Raw genomic sequence first — 17,940 nt, 5'->3', positions numbered from 1 at the left:
GTGGAAGAGAAAGTTTGACACATATGGAGCCAGAAACTAGTCTGTGGAAAATACTTCCCATCATCAGCCACGTAAAATTATAAGCAGCAGATTTGGTTTTTATAGATACCTAATTAAAATAGAAATGCTCTCTTCTTAGAAATATGCCTAGTAATGCAGCCTATATGATTATAAACTCACTATTCCTTTTCTTTTCTCAGTCGGAACCATGTGACATATCATTTATTAAATTTGTTTGTAGAGCAGAAACCTCAAGAACTACGAACAGCTGGTATAATCTTATGTGAATTTGCATGTTTTGCATTTCTACTCTCAATAAAGAAATAAGTTTTGCCCAGCCATACTAGAGGAAAGACTGAATTACATTTCTATTCTCTCCATAGGAAATAATACTACATCGTATCATATGAAAAAAATGATCAAATATGTAGCCAAAAAATGTGGGGGGGAAAGTATTATAAAAAAAAGTAAGAGACAGTAATTTAATTAAAATATTATGTGCACATTTCTAACTTTCGTGATCTTTGTGGTATCTGTCAGCTTTTTTAAAAACACAATAATAGCTGTCATTTATTGAAGACATGTTATAAATTCCTTACATGTATTATATCTCTTAATCCTTACACAAAGCCCATAAATTATTTTTTAAAATTTTTATGAAATTTATTGGGGTGACGTTGGTTAGTAAAATTATATAAGTTTCAAGTGTACAATTCTATAATATATCATCTATATATGTGTGTCCATCAGCTTTTAAAAGTATGTGTGTGGTTACTTTTCTCACACTAAAAAAATTTTCCTTTTGAACCTAATTTTTATTTGTAATTTTGTAAGCTTCAGTCCCTCTAAATCTGGATCCTCTTCTGAAAATTGGCATAGTTACATCTACATTGCAAGCAGATGGGAAATGTTCCTGGGAAATGTGTATAAATGGCTCCCCTGGCCCAGGACCCGGCTGTTTAGAGACAGCAGGTATTATGATTCTTATCACAGGAGATATCGCAGGGAAGTTTCATGTTGTTGTTGTTGTTTGTCTGCCTTATTTTATTTTATTTTTGTTAAGAGCTTGGGAAAACCCTTCAGTATTTACAGTGCTTTAACTAGAGGGAACTCGTTTCATTGCAGTCTAAGAGCAGCACACTTACCTGGGAAGTATCTGACCTCAGTGCTTGGCTGCACTAGGCAAAGATAGTTTTGTTCTCAGTCATCCTCCTTCCTTCTTTCGAGAAACAGTGCTTTCTCCACATGAGCCTTGTGGTTCCAGCAGAGTGGTCCATATTCCCCAGGAATATTCCTACCTAGCTATAGTGATTGACCCACACTGAACTAATCACTGCTCTTTCTTGAGATTTTTGACCTGGAGACGAGAGAGAGCAAGTCTTAGTCCTCCCTTGGTAGAAAATCGTGGAGCTGTGCTCCTGACAGTTGTAGGTGACCATGTTCCCAGCCACAGCCTATCTGAGACAGTAAGATCAGGAAGCAGAGGGTGGTGGGGTGGGGAAAGAGCCAGGCCAGCTGAGGAAGCAAGTGTTCAACTCCCTGCATCTTTGTGGTCCCTGATGCCCCGTTGAACTCCTACCGTGTACCACAGTAATATTATTCATCTAATCATCCTCCATTTTTTCCCCCTAAGCTAGTTTGAACTGGCTTTCAGATAAGACTCATGTCAATCTACACCGTAGGAGTAAAAGTGAGCTGGAAATAGGCCAGGCCTTTCAAAGATTAAAACTCAGCCTTGAATCATCTCTGTCTCTGATTACATTGGAGTGAACTTCTACTATAATAGCTTGCCAGAAGCTAAAGAAAATTCTCTCAGGAGGACAATAACATCATCTGGAGCCTCTGTGTCTTTTTTAATACAAAATTTACCACAGTCAATCAAAATTCATCAGGCATACCAAAAACAGGACCATTAGAAAGAATACATACTAGAAACAGATCCACAAGTGATCCAGATATTGGAATTATCAGATACGGTCTTTAAAAACTGATATCAATATATGCAAGAAAATAAATGACAAGGTGAAAAGTTTTATCACAGAACTAGAATCTTTAAAACAAAGAATCAAGTGAAAATTCTAGAAATAAAAAATGTACAATAATTGAAATTGAGAATATAAGGGATGGTTTTGACAACAGATTCGACACAGCTGAAGAAAAGTTTAGTGACCTGAAAAATAGGTTCATAGAAAATATCCAGGAATCATGAAAATAAAAAGAAAAGAAATACAGAAAAGAACATAAAGCATATATGAAAATAGTAAAAAGTTTTCACCTACATATAATTGGAGAACTAGGAGGGCAGGAGGGAGAGTAGGAGAAATAATCCTTAGGGAGATAATGACTGAACATTTTTTAAAAACTGATTAAAATGTCAAACCACAAATTTAAGAATCTCTATGATCCCCAAGAAGGATAAATACACACACACACAAAAAATATCTCAATACATCACAGTAAAACTCTTAAAAGCTAAAAACAAGAAATTTTAAAAGTAGGCAGAATGAAAACTGACACTTTCCCATCAAAGAAGCAAATTAAGACTGAAACTGAAATGATGTAAACCAGAAGACAATGGAATATCATATTCAGAGTGCTGGAAGAAAATTATTGCCAGCATAGTATTCATACCCAGTGACTAGATCCTTCAGAAATGAAGTCGAAAGACATTTCCAGACAAACAACAACAGAATTTGCTGTCGGAATACTTGCACGAAAAGAAATACTAAAAGGAGCTTTTACAAGGAAAAGAAATATCATTCCAGAAAGATGCACAGAGATGCTGGAGAGATTGACAAGCAATGGAAGGGATAAATATGTAGATAAATCTAGATGAAGTTTGTATAAAATGATGACAATAATGATGTCTTATTTAAAATATATATAAAATCAAAATATTTGACAGCAATAGCATATAAATTCAAAAAGTATAAAATTAGATTTAATTTGATTTAAATAAATTAAAATTAAAATGTTTTTATTTTATTTTTCATAAATGGTAAAAGTACTGACTTATATTAGGCTTTAATTAAGTCCAGAATGCCTATTGTAATTGCTAAGAAAACTCCTGAAAGAATAGTATAAGAATGTAATCTAACAAAATAAGAGCATAAAAATTAAATAGTAATCATAATAATAAAAGATTAATGAAAAAAAAAAAACAGGTCAAGAGAGAAGACCATAGAACAGATGGGACAAATGGAAAGCAAATAATATGATCGTACATCCAAAACCAAATTTGTTGGCAATTACATTAAATGTGAATGAACTAAATATTCCAATTAAAAGACTACAATTTTTAAGCTAGGATTAAAAATAAAGCAACTGTATGTTGCTTACAAGAGACATGTCTTAAATATAAGAACCCAGAAAGGTCAATTGAATAAAAGGATAGAAAGAGACAGACCATGCAAATGTTGCTAAGCTATGTTAGCAACAAAGGAGACTGTAAGATGGGAATATTACCAGAGATTCTTTATCATGATGATAAAATGCATCATTCCACTACAGGACACAATAATTTTAAATATGCAACCACCTGGTAGCAAAACTTCGAAAACGAAGGAAAAACTGATCCAACCAAAAGGAGAAAGAGACAGATTTGAAAGCCCAGTGCGAGATCTTAACACAAATTGCTCAGTAACTGATAGAACAAGCAGCCAAAACTCAGTGAAGGTAGAGATCTGAATAACACGATTACCAAACATGACCAATCTGATATCTGTAGAACGTTGCACCCAACCATTGCAGGAAACGTGTTAATAATGTTCCTGTCTTACATTTGCTTGACTCTGGTGTTTGTTTGTTTGCTTGTTTGTTTTACTTCTTTTTATTAGTTTCAGGTGTACAAAACAATGTACTAGTTAGACATTTACACCCCTCACAAAGTGATAACGCCCCTCCCCAATTTACTGCCCCCCTGACATCGTATATAGCTGTTACAATCCATTGACTCTATTCCCCACGCTGTACTCCACATCCCGTGACTCTCTCTATATTTAATTATAGTTGATATTCAATATTATTCAGCTTTAGCTTCAGGTGTACAGTGCAGTGGTCAGGCATCTACACCGTCCCTGAAGTGGTCTCCCTAATAAGACAAGTGCTCATCTGACACCCTACAAAATCTTTACGACATTATTGATTATATTCCCCAAACTATCTTTCATATCCATGTGGCAATATTGTGACTAATTTGTACTTTCTAATCCCTTCACCTTCTTCCCCATCCCCACCCTCCTGCCATCTAGTAACCACCAGTTTTTTCTTTATATCTCTGAGTCTATTTCTGTTTAGTTTGTTCATTTATTCTGTTCTTTAGATTCCACATATAAGTGAGATCATATGGTATTTGTCTTTCTCCAACTGACTTATTTCACATAGCATAATGTTCTCTAGGTCCATCCATATCGTTGCAAATGGTAAGATTTCATTCTTCTTTACGGCCGAGTAATACTCCATTGTATAAATGTACCACAGTTTCTTTATCCAGTCGTCTACCGTTGTTTCCATGTCTTGGCTATTGTGAATAGTGCTGCAATAAACATAGGGGTGCATGTATTTTTTTGAATTAGTGTTTTGGATTTCTCTCGATAGATACCTAAGAGTGGAATTGCTGGGTCATAAAGTATTTTTATTTTCAATTTTTTGAGATACCTCCATACTGTTTTCCACAGTGGCTGCACCAATCTGCAATCCCACCAACAGGGCACCAGGGTTCCCTTTTCTCCACATCCTCGCCAGCACTTGTTGTTTGTTGATTTATTGATGATGGACATTCTGACTGGAGCGAAGTGGTATCTCATTGTGGTTTTTATTTGCATTTCTCTAATGATTAGTGATGTTGAGCATTTTTTCATATATCCGTTGGCCATCTGTACATGCTCTTTAGAGAAATGTCTCTTCATGTTTTCTGCCCATTTTTTAATTGGGTTGTTTGTTTTCTTGGTGTTGAGTTATATGAGTTTTTTAAATAAATTTTGGATATTAACCCCTTGTTAGATGTATCATTGGCAAATATCTTCTCCCATTCAGTAGGATGCCTTTTAGTTTTATTGATGGTTTCCTTTGCTGTGAAAAAACTTTTTAGTTTGATGTAATCCCATATGTTTATTTTTTCTTTTCCTTCCTTTACCCGAGGGGATATATCAGTAAAAATATTACTAAGGATAATATCTACAAATTTACTTCCGATATTTTCTTCCTGGAGCTCTTGGCTCTGATTTCCTTGGTTGGTTTTATTCTTTTTTGCTGTTTGTACTTCCCCTAGTTGCCTCAAATCTTTTTGAGTGGAGGAAGACCAACAGTAAAGAAATGAAAAACAAACAGATAAATGGAAGGGGGAGGTGTGAGTTTGGGAGACCGAAAACCTAGGTTTTTTTCTGGCCCTGTCACTCTTCACTGTGTAAACTTGGACTACGGTTCATATCAGAAATTACAGAAAACAATAGCAGCTTTACAGGGTCCTGGTGAGAATCATAAAATAGTGCATGGCCAGTGTCTGCCCAGAGTGAGCATGCCATCCGTTGTAGCTGTCACTGCTGTTATTTTTATTATCATTACATTTGAAGAGAGTGGGTCTTTAAACTGATGAGAAGCTGAACCTGAAGCCATCTGCTGAGCCAGCGCTTTTGCCTGCATGTGTGTCTGAAGAACAAGAAAGAAAAATGGATCAAGCTGGCATTTTCTCAGGCTCAGCTCAGTGAAAAGCTGTAAAAACAGCCTGCATGTGCCCCTGGGTGGGGCAGGGAGGCAGCCAGGACAGTACCCTGGGCAGGGGGCAGGAGAAGGAAGAATGGAGCTCCCCTGGGCACAAGGCTCCCCTGCCAACAGATCCTGGTAGGATGTCCTTAACTAAGGCCCTTTGGGCTGGGGCCAGAGAGATCTGCCTTTCTAGTCGCACCAAGGAAGCTTCAGTCCATCCCCACACTGGGTCGGAGAGGGGTCCTAATTGGCATCCTCTGAAGTATTGGGGATAATGTCAGGCATTTCATCTCCATTTCCTCTGAATTCTCAGTCTGCCAGGTAGAAGCAGGGGCTCTGAGAAACTCCTAGCCTTGTTCAAGGTCACACTGTTGAACGATGACAGTACTGAGATTCAAATCTTTATGTGTCTCACCCTAAGACAATTCCACTGCTCATTTCTATCGTATACTATGCATCACACTGTCATTCTTACCTAAGACGGGAGTCTGCTATATTCTTGTAAAAGTATATCACATCCAGCCCTTTGCTTGGAAAACTTCTATTCATCCTTCAAAACCCTAGGCCAATGGGAAGACTCTATGCAGTCTTTCCTGGTGCTCCAACTCCACCATCTCTCCATGATGACAGTCACCTCTGTGCCAGCATCTACTTCTATCATTGCCCTTTTCATGCTGTTCTAGAATCATCAACTTACACATCTGTCTCCCTCCTCAGGCTGGAGGTTTCTCATTTGTCTTAATGTATCTGGATCTATATAGATCCAGCCCTGGGCTGAGCCCAGAGTAGTGATGGCATAAATAAGCACATAGACAAGGGAATGAAAAAAAAAAGAGAGAGAGAGAAATGAATTTTATTTAGCAAAGATTTATCTAGTCCCTTCTAGCTAGATGTGAAGAACAAAGCAATGAAAAGAACAAAGTCCGAGTTCTCATGAAGCTAAAACTCTAGGGAGAGACAAGCACTAATGAAGTACAAGGGAAAATAAACAAAAGACCTGCTGTTTGTGAAAAAGGCTGTTCAGATGCTTAGATTCCTACCTTCAGATAAAGGGCTAACTGAGAAAGAGAACTGCTTCAATATTACTTGGGCCCTGCATTTCAAGCACAGGTGAAACTCTTCATTGTCCCTGATTCTTTTGTGCCCTAAAACTTTCATTGTACTACACTCAAAATAAACAAAGCACAGTCCTGTTAGAGAAGCAGGTAGTCCAAAGTCGGCTGACTCTAAAACACCCAGGAAAGGGATGGCAATTATGTGGCACTTCTACCTCTACTTGCTATTACTGGTCCTAGGGCAGACATTGCTAATCGATCATGGCACTCCTTCCAACTGAGCCTGCACTCCAGGCAGCCACAACCAATCAACCCGAACTGGCATGCAAGTTGAAACCTCTGTGCAGTCCTAGCCTGGGGCATTTTATCTCCGGTCTGGCTGAGGGAATGTAGAGTTGTGGCAACAGCTTTGGGGGAAACCAAATCCCTGAACCGATCTTGGCAGTGGCACTTAAAAAAGAGAAGACTGAGAAGAAGAATTGCTTTTCAAATATTTGGTTTCCAAACATATTTATTTGCAACTCCAAGTCTACTGACCATATGCATTACATCTGTTCTGGATTGGGATTCAAACAAGGTTTATGATTTATTAGCTTTAAAAAATATATCTCTAGGTACCTCCACACAAAGATGCCAATGAAAGACTCCTTGATCTCACAAAGGCACACTTCCCCCTCCCAGAAGGAGTCAGGGTATTTAGGACCTCTCACTGTGGACAAATCCCATTGCCTGATTTGAAATAAGGAAGAAAAAAAAGCTCCATTTGGAGCTTGTGATCCCTTTGTGTGAATTACACACCCCGGCTGATTTAATACCGCCCGCTGAGGTTTCACAGCTCAGCAGAGCTTGTGTGGCTCTCCTGAGGCCACTCAGGCTCAGATGAATTTGCCAGGCCCTCCTGGGTGGCCCCTTCTCTGCAGATTCCTGTGAGTACATGGCCTTTCCCCTTTAGCCCTTGAACTTTCTCTAGGGGTCCCCTGGCCTTTGCCCACACTACTCTGCCTCCCACCGTGAGAGGAAGGGGAAAGGAACTGGCTATTATTGAGTCCCGCCCAACTCAGGCAAGTATCTGTATCGCTCTCATCCTCAGTTTTCTCATCTGTGAAATGGGAATGAAAGTAATGTCTCTCTGGTTGCCACAATGATTCAATGAATTGATTCAGGTCAATAGTGTCTCTCACAGGGACTGCTCCATAAATGATGGATGTGCCAACTACGGGCCCGCGACTGTGGGGCTGATTTATTTAATTTTCACAAGAAGCCAATAGACTGGTTCTCACATCCTAGGGTGCATCAGAATTGTCCCCAGGACCTTGTCAGAGTGCACATGCCCTGATCCCACCCACAGAGTAGGGTTCCCATCATCTGACATGGGGCCTGGGAATTGCTTTTTAACCAGCACCCCAGTGGTCTGGATTGGAGGTGTGTTTGCCACCCCTGGGAAACATTCTGTATAGAGAGAATCCCACCCCAGTTTTACAGATGAGGAATCTGAGAGGTATAATGATCTGCTCCAGGCCACAGAATGAGTGAGCAGCAGAGCTGGGATTTGAACCAGGCCTGTCTGATTCCAAAGCCTTAGCACAAGGTCACGTTTGGGGTTGTTTCCATCAAAGGAAAGGTCCTGCCTGTGACGAGCCCTCTGGCTGCTTCTCCTTTGCCACACCATCTCTTATGGCAATTTCTGCCCAATGATAATATAGCGATTGGAGAATATGCTGCCCACCTACTGTCACTCACTGGCTGCGTGACCTCGGGAAACTGCTTAGACTCCCTCCATTTACCACCCACCCTCTCCATCCTGCCTGCTGCCCTGGGAAGCTGCCCTGTTGGACTGCCTCAATGGGCTCCCTTGGCCCCTGGCTTCCTGCTGGGTCCAGCCAACATGGGGTGAGCCTGGAGGGCAGGAGGGGAAACAGGCCAGAGTATTTCCCCCCAACTTCCCTCTACCAAGGGGGCCACAGCTTCAGTTGGGTGGCTCTCTCCTCCAGCTGGACGTCTCTCTTGGGTTCTGGAAACCACACCTCCTGCTGCCCCTCAAGTCTTGGGGTCTCAACAGCTCTCCAACAGCTGCTAGCCCTGGAGGACTTTGGTGCCCCTTGCTTCCCCTTAACCTGCCACCTTGTAAACAGCCTCTTCAATAAGCTCTCCTCAATGGCCCCCTTTGAATGACCATCTGTTCCCTGGGCCCTGACTGACACACTTAGCTTCTCCACCTACGGCATGAGTAGAATCCTGAGAACTCCATCAGTATTTGCCAAAATCTGGCCTGTGGGCCAAATGTGGCCCCCAGACTGTGTTTGTAAATAAAGTTTTATTGGAACACGGCCAAGTCCATTTATTTACATATTGTCTCTGGCTGCTTTCACATTACAGTGGCAGGCTGAGTAGTTGTGACAGAGACCGGATGGCCCTAAAGCCTAAAATTTTGACTGCCTGGCCCTTTACAGAAAGTTTGCCAAACCCTAAGCTTCATCATAGGATACAGTCGTTGCAAGCCCTCAACACAGAGCCTGGACATGGTCAGTTGTCAATGAGGGCTGGCTTTTCCTGTCAGGGTTCAGCAGCCGCGTCACATGCTTCCTGAGCCAGAGGACTTGGGAGCTGGAAGGGGGCAGGGGCAGTTGCCAGCTGCTGTGGCTTTCTCCACGGATTGCCACTTCCTGAGCAGGAATCTGCTGGTCGTTCTTCCACCGAACCCGGGGCCCCCAGGGGAGTGAGCATCTATAAATGTTTGCTGTTGGATGAATGAATTCAATTAACCACCCATCAATTGGGGTGGAACTTTGCAGAGACCCAGAATGTATGCAAATCAGAGTCCTTTGGGGACACTGCAGCTGTCACCAAGTCTTAGTGGCTTTTCTGGCAACATTGATTTCCCAAGCTCACTGCCTCCACTCTTTTCTCATGGCGGCCACCACCACCGGTTTCCTCTGTGGTCGTCCTACCTTCAGACTCACCCCCTTTAAGCTACCTCCACACAGCCTCCAAAAATCATCTATCTAATACGTACATCTCATCATCCTGCCCCTGTTCTAAAACTGTGGCTCCCCACTGCCTAAAGGGTTACCTCTGATGCCTCCAAATTTCACAGCAAGGCATTCCGAGCCCTTGCCCACCGGACCCTGTTTCGCACCCCGCCTCACCTCTCACTTCTCCCTCACCTCTCTTCCACAATATGTTCCAGTGCCCCACGGTCTTTCCAGGCCCCCAGACAGACCTCAATCATTCTCACCTCCTCCCTGGCGTGCCCATCGGCACCCCTGCCCATGCCAACTCCTACTTGCCCTTCTGGGCTTATCTTGGGCTTCACCTCCCCCAGGGAGCCAACTTGCTCTCCTCCAAGCCGAGTTGGGTGTTTCTTCATGGCTCCCCTAGTAGCTGGTTCCCATGTCTTTGGAAAGTAATGGTCTCTTTACCTCTTGCCCTCGCGTGCAAGGCTCTAAACTCCAAGTGAGCAGGTCATAGGGGTGGCCACCTCCTATCTGCAGGACACAACAGGTACAGCCTATGGCAGGCTCCTTCCTCCGTCAGCCCAGACCCCCCCTGCTCTTTGGCTTGCTGTATCCTTCTGTGTGTATATCCTCAAGTGTCCAGGCCTTGAGAAGCTACAAGACTCATCTCCTCAGGGTGAGGAGAGGCACATGTTTTTACCTCCTTGAGGCCTAAATACTTGAAAATTCTTGGAAAGCCCAAAACCATGGCTGGATTGAAAGCCATGTTAGTTAAACACTGAATTGAAACATGTTTTTCCAAAAGACGCAGCCACTCATTCGAACCTCGATCTGCGCGTCCTCTCCGCGGTCCAGCCCCTCGTGTTGATGGGGCCGAGAGAAGTCCGGCCTGGAAATCGAGCTTTGTTCTAAGGATGAGATGACAACTCACCCTCAGCGAGTTGTGCTTTCCTTTCTCTATGAAAGGCCATGTCAAGCGCAGAAATCCAGACCCAACTTGGGTGACTGAAAAATAATGTGGCCACTCAGTGAGGGCCAAATGACCTCAGAGGCCAGGAAGAAACTGGAAATGAGGGAAGGCGGATGTGGGGGCACAGCATGGGCAGGGGGCTGAGGCAGGGAGGGGGCCTGCTGCTCACTTCCAGCCTTTGGTACTGGGGTCTTTCGTAAGACACCAGTTAAGTGGATTTTTATGAGAAATGTCCTGGGTTTTTTTTTTAGCATGGACATTAATTTAAAAACATTGAAGCCTGAAGGATGTCAGACTGACGCCCTCTTTAGGTTGAATTCAGCCTACTCGACCTGGGTTTACAACCTCTGGTCTTCCCTCTACCAGACACTTTACACTTTGTTTCTGTTTTAATCCTCTAACCATCCACAAGACCTGCAGGTTATTTGGTTAGGCCCATTTCACAGAGGACAAAACTGAGGCTCGAAACCAGGTTTCCAGAGCCCCCAGTAAGGAGTAGATAATGATTCCAATCCAGATTGGTCTGATTCCAAGTCCCTGATCACGCCAGCCTCTCGGACCCTCCTACTGGCCAAGGCTCCAGGCACGGAGAATGGACTGGTGCACTATGAAGCTGGTGTACTGCTCAGCTCCCCGCCAGCAGCCAGGCCAGAGGACCCCTCTGTGGGAACTCAGCCTCTGGTTGTCAAACACGGGCTGGCTCAGCTCCACCATCTGGCTCCACTTGGGCACTTTAAACATTGCAGATGCAACCGATGGGGCAGCTGGTAGGGCAGGCAGGCCCCAAGAGAAGCTTCAAGGTCTGAAAACAGAGGACGTCAACCTGACGTCCACCAATGCAGGTTCAAGATCAAAGGGGGTGGGTGGGTCCTCACTCTCTGGAACCCACTCCATCTCACATCCCTTCGTCTGTCCATCCTTTTCTTCTGACTGTCTATCCTGATGCCCCTTCCTTCTCTTTCCCCTCTCCCTACCTCCTGCTGACCTTTCTTCTCGTCTCCTCTCTCTCTCTCTCTCTCTCTCTCTCTCTCTCTCTCTCTCTCTCTCTCTCACACACACACACACACACACGCATTCATGACTTGGCATCCTATGGCAAGTTAAGTATTTTTCCAAACACAGTTAAGATGGTGTTAGAAGGCTAATGAATCCAGCTAAAAGAAGCTTTCGTCTGCAAGTCACTAAAATGCTCTGCTGTTTCTTCCCCTCCTTTACTTGATTTCTCTACAGCCTCTCCTCCTACACACATACACTAACACACACATGCATTCACTCTCACACACACACACTCACTCACTTCCTTATTGCCATTTCTTTGAAGGAAAGAGAATTCTGTATTTTAAATCTCTGGCAAGGTTATCCTACGAGGGCCTCAGGAAAAGGGGTCCTGGCCTTTGGTGAGTGCTTTCTGCATTCCAGGTGACTTTTCTACCTTGGCTCTGGGTCTCACAGCAGCCTGCCAGGAAGGACATCATCCACAGGGAGTCATGCAGATAAAGAACCTGCTGGTCAGGCAGGAGAAATGACTAGCCCAAAGTCACAAAGTCAGTCTAGCCATGAAATCCCAAGTGCTAAAGCATTCTATGTAGCAGTCCAGGGAAATTTGCAGCCATTTCTGAACCCCAGAAGTAAACTTTCAAAGACCCCCTTTGATAAGTACAGTCAGCACTGCACACCAAAGTCTTTCCCTACCTCTCAAATAACAGCAAGAAGGGGAATTTTATCCAGGCCTTATTTACCCCCCTCACACTGCTTTCTTTTCTCTTTACACAGCTAATTGAGATTGGGAGGATGGGGTAGTTACTATGTCCATTTTGCAAACAGGTAAACTGAGACTTGGGAAGGTAGATGACTTTTCTGAGCTCCCTGGTTGGTTAACAGAAAGGCAGAGGCTAGACTCCATGTCTCCTGTGCCTTTCATGGATGAGTGTTTCAAGGCTCTAGTGAGAGACCACAGGCAGTGCCAGTTTTGTAGAGGGATACTGCAGATAATTGAAAAATTGAATCTTGTTTTGTCAGTTGCCAGCATCATTCATATGATCTTTGGCCTCAGCTCCCACATGCATCAAATGGAGATGCTTGTCACAGGATTTAATACCAGGCGATTGGGGTCACAGTATGCCATGTCTGAGGATTTTTAGAGAAAGCAATGAGATAATAGATGGAAAAAATTCTTTGTAGCGTGTACAAGATAAGGTTTTATTCTTCAGACCCAATTTCTGCCTTCAGAACTTGCACTAGAAGGGAGATAGCAATGCATGGAATTCACACTCTTACCACACCCTCCTAGTCAGCGGCAGACATTACAAATCAATTACTGCACTTCAAGCAGGCATCTCCAATTGATTGATATTGAACTGAGAGGTACAGTCTATTTGCTTTCCCGACTACAGAAGGAGAAACAAACTTTCCAATTCCAGACATCACATTAAGTGGCTTCTTAATCCCACAAGTAAAACCTCAGCCTCTGCTTATCAAGCCCCAACTGTGAGCCTAGTGCGTGCCCCACGTTATCTCATCTAAACCTCATGACAAACCTGCAAGTCAGAGCTGATCATTTCTATTTCCAAGGTGGCCGGGCTGCTCACCCCAGTTCACCCAGTTTGCAAATGATGGAGCCCCTAGTTGAACCTGGGCCTGTCTCCCAAGGGCACGCTCTTACCATGGTCCCACACTTCATCCCTGTCGTGCAGGAGACCCTGCTTGCTGCACCATTTGTCATGCGGGACGGCCTGTGGGGTCTCTGCTCCCACTCCCCACATAAGAACGCAGGATATGGTGAGGCCAAAAAGGAACACGGAGCCATAGATGGGGGAGTCATACCACTATATTCTCGCTGGCAGCACTATACTCTCACTGGAGGCTGGATCCACACTGTCCGCAAACCGCCATCCACGCTTGCCAGCCCGGCCGCCATCTTCTTGCTAGTCCCCATTCTTTTCCTCTCTTTTCGCTAGCGTAGCCACAGCAGTTATATTAGTGGCCAATGGCTCACTGGTTACAGCTGACGGCCAACTAGCCACAGCTGATGGCCATGCAATCACAGTTGGCCATTTACTACCTGAGCCAACACCTTTCTATGTGAGGCCGAGAGCCTGGAAACTACTTTCTGGGGCTCTGCCCCCACAGTCCCCCAAACAGGAACCTAGCAGGTTAAGCAAGGCTCAGAGACATCACCAGGGCCACCCAGAGGGTTCTGGGAGAACTCAAACACACCCATCCCTTTTCCAGCAATGAGGATTTCTCATTTCCGCTGGAAACAGAGGGCCCGCTAGGACCAGAGTCCATCTCCTGGGAGAGGTGGTGCACACTATTCTGATTTTGAACATGTGCCCAGGGACCCAGCAATGGACCAGACTTTTACACATCTCAGAAAGAAAACTCACGGAGGAGTCTTTTCCATCTTGGCCCAAGCTGTGGGCACAGCCCCAGGAGGCCCTGGCTCTGCTAATTCTCTCATCAGCCTAATAGAACAATCATCCGAGTCAGGATACAAATTTAGCTCCAGACACTTTTTTGGGAACTCAGAGGGTTTGTGACTTATGGCCTCACTTTAAAGAGGAGCAGATTGTTGACACAAACTCCGGGTAGTTCTCGTTTTTCTCGAGGAACCAAGTTGTACACGCCGTTCATGGGGGAACAATGCAGTCGTGGCTGAGGTCCATCAGTGGCTAGAAAAATCCAGCAGCGTGATCACAGGCTGACCTATCTATAATTAACCTAAGTGTTTGTTTATTTAACTATCTCAATCACAGACTCATTTAAATTGCATTACAAAGAAAAGATGAGCCCCAGGAACAGAAGAAGAAACAGGAGGATGCTTTTTTGTCCAGGCTTTAAAGGACACTATTGGAATGCATGACTAGCCACCGGTAAGGAGACTGGCGATCAGTAAGATTTTCAGAAGCGTTAAATGGACACAGAAAATGCTAACATGACCACACATAGGCACACTTGGTACTGTAAGCGGCCTTGTGCAGGTTACTTAACCCCCAAAACCTGCAGTTTCTTCCTTAGAGAATCAATGTGGTGAGGTCAGCTGATACTGATGGCTGCCATCGCTAATAGGTCTCAAGCATTTGTGATGTGCCAAGCACTGTTCTAAGCATTTATCATCACTCATTTAATTCTCACAACTACATTATGAAATAAGTAGTTATCACCTTCCATTTTATAGATGAGGAAACTGAGGCATAGAGAGGTTGGGTGACAAGGTGATGCTGAAGGTAACAGAGCACGGAATGTGGAAACTGGGATTCGAAACAGGGACCTGGCCCCAGTGTGCTAACCACTACTCTCCCCTGCCCTGGGAAGAACTTGCACAACAGAAAGTCCTCAGACCTGATTAGGTTGAATCCAGTTATTTTTCTTTGTCTTGCAAGGGTGGCTTTCTGATGGTTTATGCACATTTTTCTGTGTGATATAAATAGCTTTTTGATTTTTCTACCCCTGTCTCCCCCCGCCCCCCCAAATATCAGTCAATACTTGAGAGAAAATAACTCTGTCTGGTTCATGGTGACAAGGTCAGGGCTCCTTTGGAGAACACTTGTCGGTGCTGTCTCTGTCCTGGGCTGAGAAATCACGGCATTTATTTTAAGCCGAAACATTCTTATATTTAAAGCTTGTCATCAGGCTGAAGTTTGTTTATTGCATTCCATAATTATGATGAATATATTTTAAATAGAAAAAGATTTGAAATGTGGGACAGCTGCAAAAAATATGGTGTCAATCACTGAGAATCAACCCACATCTGGAGTTAGAACTTGGGTGGGAATGGCTTGTTTTGCATTTTTATGACCAGATGCATCCAGATTAGATGTACCTTATAAACTTCACCCAGACAACTGTCAGGGCCAATCAGCCTTAATTGAATGCGACATTTTCTCCACCAATCCGCCCTGAGCCCAGGCCAAGAATCCCCCGTATCACGGGCCCTGTGTGAGCTCTGTTAGCCGTGCGCACAGGATCTGTCAAACACAGGCCAAATTAAATACTGGACTTCGTTCCACAATGACTTCCAATTAGAGCAGAGTGAAGTCTGGAGGGCTTTGAAGGCCCCCCTTGGCCTGTCACTTGGAGACACAACCCGTGGAAAAGGGGAGCCAGGGCCTGCTGATGTCAGGCCTGCCCCCTGCTTTGCCCCTGGGCATTGAGCACTTACTGTGTGCCAGGGTCTCAATGGGCGCTTCACATACACCCTCCTTCACATCCACCCCCAATAGCTCTGCGAGATGGGTATGATTCTCCACTGGACAGGCCTGAAAACTGAGGTTCAGAAAGATGGCTGGAGAGTCTGGCCCAAGTTTGCAAGGCTAGGAGAGCTGGACTATTCGCATCAGCTGGCTTCGTTTGAAACGGTGGTTTTCAAACTCCCCGGAGGCCATTCAGATGACGGGGCCTTTCAGCTGTTGCAATGACCAACGTTAATGCCAGGAGCCCAAGAATATCAAATCTCCTGCCATGCAAGGGATAGAACTGAGGATTGGAGAAGTGTCCCCTCAATGCGCCCACAGCACCCCCATTCACCGACTCTTGATCTGACCCCACAAGGCTGGCACCTACAGTTAGGAAGTATATGATTTGGTACACAATCAATAGGCTTTGAAGATATTTTGTTATTCTCGACTTCCAAGACATCACATGGTGATGTACAACCAACTCACAGTGCCAGTAATCACGATGGAGAAGGGGAGACCGCACAAGGGGGGCTGGAGGGATGGGGTGGAGGATTCTATCTGTTCTGAGGAAACACCCAAAATATTACCCTCGTAGTTATTATCAAGCTCATCATGTTACTTGTAAGGCTTGCAGATAGAGGCAGGAGTCTGCTATAGGTACGTGTGAACAATAAAATCTTCACAATCTGCATTTCTACTTTCCAAGCTACAACCAAGGCAGCCTCATAAAAAAGTGATTAATCGTAATAAGAATAATAATTATTTCTGGTGTCCCGGCTCCTTTGCCTCAAGCTGACATACATCATCTCAAATTCCTGCTGCAATCCTGTGAAGTAAGGGCTATAACACTGACCTTTTCAGAGACGAGGAAACCGAGGCTCAGAGAGGTTAAGTGACAGCCCAAAGTCACACAGCTAGCAGAAGGCAGAGCCAAATTTTGATTCTGATTCCATAAACAGGACTCACTTTGTGAACCCTGAAGTCCAAGAAAATCAGCACTAGCTTTGGTGACAAAATTCAAACCAAAGGTGTTGGCTTTTCCTAAAAGCGCCTCTTGAACTGGTTTGAACCAGTCTCCAAAAATGAACCTTCACGTAACTGTTAAACCAGAGAGGGACTGGAACATCAAAGTCTTGGCAAGAACAGGCATAAAGGGAAGTCTCTCTCCACCAGCACGCCTGGTTTTAACAAGTACCATCATTTGTATCTAGTTTTGGGTAACAAAGAGATTTCCACAAGTCAGAAGCCTCGGATTAAAGGAGCTTGCTGATCTGGTTACAACAAATTCTATTAAGTGAAAAATTCTGTCTGACAGAGGTTTTCATCAGTCCCTCTCCCTACTGGAGACACTCTCCTAAAAGAGAACGCTGGCTTGGAATTTGTTTTTTTGTGAACAGCAATGAAATTAGCAAACAGTTTACAGAACGTTTTCTTGCACAGAGCTTGCAAACGCAGATGCCAGGTGAGAGGAAGGAGCGTGCAGTGTGACCGGCAGAGGTGGGGACCATGGTGACGTAAGGAGACCAGGCCGGACCAGCTGCGAGTCAGCTCCAGCCATTTATTTCATGGCGATGTTAGGTTGGCAGGTTTGTTGACTTTCACAAGAAATGGGATTGTTTGTAAAGTCTCCTGGTCATCGAAGGTTAGCAACAAATTCAAATTTAAAAAAAGAAAAATTGTGTGGGACAAACCAAAAATGTCTGTGTCCTGAAGCGGCCTGTGAGTTGTACAGCCTCTGATGCCTCATGCTTTCTTGACCCTCATCGTGGCCCTGGGCAGCGGGTACCACGATGATCTTCATGTAAGAGTAGAAGAAACGGGTTCAGAGAGGGTAACCATCATGTCCAAAGCCACACAGTGGACTCCCCCAGGTAACGCTGAGGTCTAGTACGGAGAACAAAGACATGACTCCAAAATACTCGTAAAGACTTTGTAAAGACTTTGACAAATGTAGCAAACACCGGTGCTGGTATTTGTTCTTCAAAAAGCAATCCCTCTCTCCAGTTCTCTTCTGCCTCGAATCTCCCTCCTGCCTTTCTCTGAAAAGGACACCTGTCATTGGATTTAAGACCCACCTAGAT

Source organism: Rhinolophus sinicus, chromosome 5 (assembly GCF_057876585.1).
Source record: "Rhinolophus sinicus isolate RSI-liver-muscle chromosome 5, RSI-T2T, whole genome shotgun sequence".
NCBI lineage: Eukaryota > Metazoa > Chordata > Mammalia > Chiroptera > Rhinolophidae > Rhinolophus > Rhinolophus sinicus.
This window is presented reverse-complemented; position numbering follows the sequence as displayed.